Source organism: Rhea americana, unplaced genomic scaffold (assembly GCF_003343005.1).
Source record: "Rhea americana isolate MKP2758 unplaced genomic scaffold, rheAme1 scaffold_133, whole genome shotgun sequence".
In the NCBI taxonomy this organism is placed as follows: domain Eukaryota; kingdom Metazoa; phylum Chordata; class Aves; order Rheiformes; family Rheidae; genus Rhea; species Rhea americana.
In genome coordinates, this window is record NW_028185406.1 from 751,170 (window position 1) to 757,884 (window position 6,715).

Below are 6,715 nucleotides of genomic sequence, written 5' to 3' on the forward strand. Positions count from 1 at the left end.
TTTTTTTTTTTTTTTTTTTTTTTTTTTGATACTGATGTTACTGAGAGTAGTGGTGTGCAGGGCTGAGAACCCATTTGGGTTCATCCAGGCTGCAGCTGAGGAAAGAGGGCATCCGTGCCCATAGCTGGAGCGGAGATGGCCCTGGAGCGGAGCCACGGGAAACGCGGCGCTTGCGGGGCCGCTCCCGCGGTACAGGCTTTCAGGAGAGAGGTGGCACGTTGCTTCGGAGGGTGACAGRGTGAGGCCAAGTGACAGGGTGAGGCTCGAGTGAAGTCCTGCGATTGCATGAGGCTGTTAGATTGCATTTGCTGCGCGGTGTTTCGTTGTTGTTGCTGTTTGACCCCATGAACGTTATTTTTATTCAGCAGAAGACGGTCTGGCTCAATGTGATAATGACTGCAAAGCTTACTGCTGCGATGGGACTACTCCCTACTGCTGTTCGTATTACGCCTACATTGGGAATGTCCTTTCGTAAGTATATTTGCTCTTTAGAGGAAACTGGTGCCCTGTGTTCGTGAACTTGATGYAAAAGCAGGTTGCTGAAAAACGTGCTTTGACAATAAGCAGTGGCAGGCTTTGGTTTGGTTTTGGGTTTGTTTACTTTTTTTTTTTTCTCTCTCTTTGCTGGTAACAGATCCTGCAGTCTCATGTTTCATATCTTTTTAAAGCGTGTTTATACCAGATATGTGCTAAAATTGAGGCCCTGTCCTTAATTGTGTACACTGATATATAGTATCTTTAGAGCTTATTTCCACAGTCCGAGAACTTTTTTTCAAGCTCTTGGAATCAAGAGTGCTATGAATAGAAATCTTGTATTTCTTTGTTGAAAGGCTTGCTACAATGCTTCAGTCAAACCACTATCAAATGACCTGGATTAGAGATCCTCCCCCCCCCCCTTCAGTGTTCTTTGTTTTCTTTCTATTTACTTTTTTGTTTTTGTTAAATGATTTTTTGCCTTTTTGTGCAGTTTATTGAATGTATTCTATGTGAGGATAATCTGGTATGAATAGCATGTTGTACATTTTTTAGCAAAAAAAAAAAAAAAGAAAAAAGAAAACACAGCAGGTGAAACTGGGTGGGTGTGAATATTTCCTCTACAGAGGAAAAAATTGGAGTACACTGTTCGTTAAATACATAGGCTCCAGTGGAGCTGTTAACTCAGCTCTGCTTCGGTGTTCTCTTCAGAGAAACCCAGGGTGCCTGCCAGCACATGATTAATTTAAATGACAACCCATAAGTATTACATTCCTGTGCGAGAACAAACCTAAACAGAACATGCAGTGTTATTCTTCAAGACAGGGCACCTTAGCATCTGTTTTGCCAACCCCATCAGTAATTTCCTTAACCTTTAGCACGTAGTCARTGACGTAGTTTTGTTTTGTATTCTTGACTAAAAGCAGAGTAGGAAAATGAAGTATGTCATCTGGAGTGCTTGGGGAGGAGTGAGTGGGAAGGTGGCGGTTGCTTTTCCTAGAAGAGGCTCCTCTGTTGCAGGCTTTGTTTTAGCCGTGGTATCTGGGGAACATGTTAGTCTTCCCTTCAGCATATTTTATAGCACTTTGAAGGAATAGGCATAGTGATGGTATTTTAATACAGAATTGATCCACAGCTTTTAAAGCAGGTTGGACACTTCCAGGGCTAAAGTAAATAAAAAGATGATAGAGCATCAGAATCCTTCATCCCTCTGGAAATAAAAGAGCATGTATTTAAGATTGCCTCTTACTGCTGGAGAATGACAAGTGGTTTAGCTCTCACCTAGGGAGTGCCTGCTTTCATTTTTTTTTTCTCATTCTAAGATTGCTTTCTCATTTAGATGCACGGAAAGAGGTTTTGGTTTTTGAATACCTTATTCTAGCTCATACATGCTTAGGAACATTGGGCACGATAACATAGGATATCCCACTATAAGAAGCAGGCTTCCTACAAAGCAACAAAGCAAGCGATTGCTTTGTTGCTTTACTTCTTCCACTTCCACATGATCATCAGCATTTGTCTAGCCTCCTATCAGAGCTGTGCTTTGGAAAGGATCAGCCAGGGGATTTTTTACAGTAACCATCAAAATGTTTAAATCACACCTTCAGCACCAGGTTCTTGCTTAGTCTCTTGTGTGTTTATTTAACAGCTATTGAATTTGGGCTGGGATGTGAGTGATGCTGGAACACAGGAAAGATTTGTGTGTATTTGGATGATTTTGAACACTGGAGTGCCTCTCTAAAAGTGCTTGTTTGTCACAGCATATCTTGAAGATGATATTTGATTCTTCTCATTTTTTATGGTTAAATACTCCAATTCATAGATTCGAAGGCCAGTCAGGAGTCATTATTCTCCTGTGACCTGACATTTTGCATGATCAAGCCATAGAATTTTTTCCTCTGGAAGCTGTATTGGGTGTGTCTGATACAAACATGTGTAATCTCATTTTGTTCAGGCATTCAGGCATTAATGAGTTGACCATCTGCCCTGGTAAGTTGTTCTTTAGTTAATTTTCCTCACACTGCCAGGAAATTCCATCTATAATGAATCTGAAATTCCTAACGTCAGGTCTTAGTTTATCTGTGAGTTTGAAATGTGGCCCTACGTAGTCATCGTGACAGCTGTCAGCCTTATCGGTGTGTGAACTCTGTCAGCTTCACATGTAAGATTTGCTTTGTTTTGCTTGGCCCTGCCCGTGGGTCAGCTCTTCAGCTTTCCTTTGAGCTCCCTCTAGTATTTTCACTTCCTTCTGAAAGTGGGGCTAGCAGAGCTGAGCACAGACCTTTGGGAGGGGTCTTACTGGGATTATTTTTCTCTGTATATTTGTTTGAGTATCTATTTTGAAGCAGTGATCTATGATGATCACAGAAAATAGAGCTGGGTAAAAATCTAAGTTCATTTGCAAGTCTCTTAAGTCACCGTTTCCAAAGCATGCCTGCCCCTTCAAGCTTGCTGATTATTTTGTTAGGGGTACTACCTTGCATATAGGTAGATTACAAAACACACTGTTGGACTGTGATTTTAACTATGCCGTTTGTAGCGCTCCATAACAATAACTTTCTCTTTTTATTATCTTCCACCATATTGGTCTTTGCTTTATGTGCAAACTTTATGAGACAAAGCTTCTTCTCATTTTCCTGCCCCAAATAAAAAACCTATTGCATTAGAAGATGTGATCCCTGGGGTCTGGAAATCCCCACTAGTGACATATCTATTGCTGATGTCTTTCTGTGAACAACTGAGTTTTCTGTTTTAAATCATCATCATCTGTTCAGGACACTAAGGAATTTTTTTCTGTAGTCACATGAGGTATTCAGCAAACATCCTCCAGGCCATGTGTTTAGCTTGCTTTTCTTTTTGCACATGAAGAACAGATGCGAGTGATCAGCTCACTCTAATATTAGGATTTAGAGGCCTGTAAGAGGTGCTCCTATAACTCTATCTTTGGTTGGACTGGTTAAAGATATAATCTGTAAGCATTCAAGGTCTGTGTTTGAGTCATCTATAATCACATGAGCACCTCTAGTGTAAAGTAACACATCCTTCCTCCTCCTCCTTCTCCTCCTCCTCCTCCTCCCTTTTTTCATGATACCCTTTCAGAGCAAGTTGTTACGACACTCAGGTTCCAGTTATATTTCCCTTCCCACTAGTTCTCAATAGTTCCAGCCTGTCATTATTTCCTCTGATGCATATGCATTTCCTGTTGTTTATTTGCATCAATAGATGTTCTTCTAAAAATGCTTTTCCTTGGACAAATTACAGATTTATATTTGGATCTGTGCAATGTAATAGAGCTATTTCTGTGAAATGAATGAAAAGGTACAGAGGCACTGGGGTGTTCAAACGATTTCTTCTGTCCTATTTTTCACTTCCCATCAAAAGAAGGCTTGACAGCACCCTTTGCAGCTGTCCAGCATGATTCCAGCTCTCAGAAGCTACTTTCTAAACTACTAAGTCATTTGTGACTGACCTTTCATCAATTACTCTGTGCTACGTCCTCCTCAGTAGCTTGCTACCAATAGGGTCCAAGAGAAGTGCGGTCTTCTCTTTTCGGAGCAGATGCTCTCATGTTGCCCACAGCAAAAGCATCTCAGTAACATGCTGGCATGGTTTTGCCTTCTGTCATTCGATGGAGTTGAAGGTGGTCTGGTTACTCTGTGTTCAGCTCCAGCCTAGAGTCCCAGAGCTCCTCAGTGATGGGAGTCCCTATGAAAGGGGTTCCTTCTGCAGACCGCAGTTTGTGTGCATGCTTGTGATAGTGCTCTTTGTATTTGCTTGTGCCTTATGGTGGCTCATGTGCAGCTTTTRAGCTGCGGGGAGCTCTCTGGGAGGAGGTACCAGTATTTGCGTGCTGTCAGGGGCAGTTCTGGATGCCGRCTTGGCCTTTTCCTGCTTGCCTGCAGCTGTGAGTTGATGTGAAATCCTCCCAGATCTAGGTGAATAGTGAGGAGGAGAGGGCAAAGTAAACAAACTCTTCTTTTACACAAATACTGCTGGACCAGTTGAATATTCAGTAGCAATGAAGGGACCCAGATTTGGCTCACAGTATTTAGGAAGGCTCATTGATAGGTGTTCAGACATAGGGCAATCAGTTTGTGTCTTCCTGAGTAACTCTTTAATGGGAAGAAACTGGAACATTGGCTTACACAGAAGAAGAAAGCTGAAATGCAGTGATGATACATCATGTTGCAAAGTGTATGAAGTTTCTTGGTAAATGTCTTCATAATGACTTAATATGGGATAACTTTTATTTAAAAAAAACAACACATGATTCCAAAAGCTTCAAAAGTAAATGTAGGAAAAAGTAAATAAAAACCTTAGAGAACTGTGATCTCATTACAGTTAGTGAATGGGGGTTTGCAAGGCGGTAAATGGAACAAATGTTGCCAGAGATAATGAGGAAGCAACAGACTATTTGGTGACTGTTGAAACATCAGGTGTTATTTACTTGAACTTACTGTATGTTGGAGGGGGTGAGTTATTTTATTTTATTTCATCTTATTTTTTATTACTTTTTTTTTTTTTTTTTTTTTTTTTTTGCCTAGGGGTTGCACAATGTAGCCAGGAAGGAAGGAAGGCAGACAGAGAGAATGGGAGGAAAAGAGGCAGAGAATATGCTTAGTGTAAAAATTGTGTGTATGCCCCAGCCTTCCAAACTGAAAAAAAAGGCATGCATAGTTATGCCAAGTGTGGCATTTGAAGTGAAGTACTTGATATCCAGGAGGGCTCTAAGGAAAGCAGCTGACCTCGAAGAATGGCATTTTCATTAAATAAAGAATGCCCCTTAAGGTGATTCGCTTGATATGCGAATATGGGATTGAGGGTGGGTATGGAGGAGGAATGCACCAAAGAAAAAGAATTAACATTTAAAAAGTTAAGAATATGGAGATGTAGTCTCTGGAGATCATAGTGAATAAAAAAATCAGGATGCTTAGCATTCACTATAAATTCCAAATAATTAAAATTAGACATTTTCAGGCATCCCACAGTAAATATGCGAAGCAACATATGGATTGGGGACGGTTCTGTGTCTGCACTTCAACTGTCTGGTACTCTGCTTAAAATAAAGCTGGGTTCCTTTTCTTCGGTGCAGTGTTCAAAATTTCGCACGACTTGAGCACTTGTGGACAATGTGCAGAACTTACCATTTTGTGCCTGCGGGTCTGGGACTTCCGAGAAGGTAGGAGGAGGTGAGGCGGAGGCCTGATTCAATGAATATTTTTTTCCATTCGTCCTGACCGGTGTGTGGCTTTTGCTCGGGCGCGTCTCCTTGAATAAGCCCGCGGAGCACGCGCTGAGCTGCGAGGGGACGGGGGGGGGGGCAGAGCTTGTGCTGCGCGTTGGGGGCTGGCTATCAGCCTGCCGTCGAGAAGGAGGAAACTCCGATGTTTGGACTGAAACTGTTTCCCTTTCACTCCGAGTAAGAGGCRGATAGACGTCGGCTTTTGCAGTCGGCAGCCCTGCGGCGTGCGGAGTACCTGCGGAAGCGTGCTAGTCGTGCTTCAGCCTGGGAAAAGCTCTGCGGCAGAGGCGGCCGACTCGCTCCCTGCAGAGGACTGATAGACGGCAGTCTGCCGTCGACCTCGAGAAGGATCTAGGGCCACGTTTTCGTTACAAGAGCTGCTGGCGAGAGAGCCGATACGCGAAATGTGACCTTTGCAAAGCGATCGCGCTTAGAGGTGGTTCTTTTGTTCTGTGCCTGTTGTCCCGTGGCAGGTCCTGCGCCCGGGAGCCTGCGATCAGATTTACGGCCAGAGCGCTGTCTGCTCTCGGTGGCGGCGGCAGAGGAAACCTTTGTCAGCKCCTGCCTGAAAACACAGGGCGTTCCTTCTGTAGCCCTTCGTGTTTTTATTTCCGACCCCGTGTTGTGACAAGCTGCGCGTTGGCTGCTAAGCAGAACAGCCAGCTCTGATGGGGGGCAGGGAGAAGCCCTGTGTTGCTTGCCAGTGGTCATGGTGCCTGCAAAAAGATAGCTCCCTCTTCGAGTTCCCACCTCCTGTTTGGACTTAAAAGCCGAAGCTGGGATATTTGGGATGGCAACCTGACTATTTAGAAGTGTTTGGGACTGGTGGGACTTTTTTTCACATTTAGGAATCATGGCTTTTAGTATTCAGAAAGTAGCTAGGAGAACTATAGTTTTTGTATGGGAACTGGAAGTCTTTTTAAGCATGTGAGGCCTGTTGTTCGTAAAAGAAAGGGCTAACGAGTTTTTTTTTTTTTTTTTTTTTTTTTTTTTTTTTTT

At 43.0% G+C, this 6,715-nt stretch overlaps 1 protein-coding gene across 1 annotated transcript in view; it reads left to right on the forward strand.

The window, feature by feature from the left end:
• Nucleotides 1-219: 219 nt before the first annotated feature.
• Nucleotides 220-6,715, forward strand: part of CYYR1 (cysteine and tyrosine rich 1) — a 53,433-nt gene continuing 46,937 nt past the window's right edge. The window contains exons 1-2 of the mRNA XM_085297963.1: nucleotides 220-238; nucleotides 369-471. The gene's annotated coding sequence lies outside the window, so the exon portion shown is untranslated. The remainder of the gene's footprint in view (nucleotides 239-368; nucleotides 472-6,715) is intronic.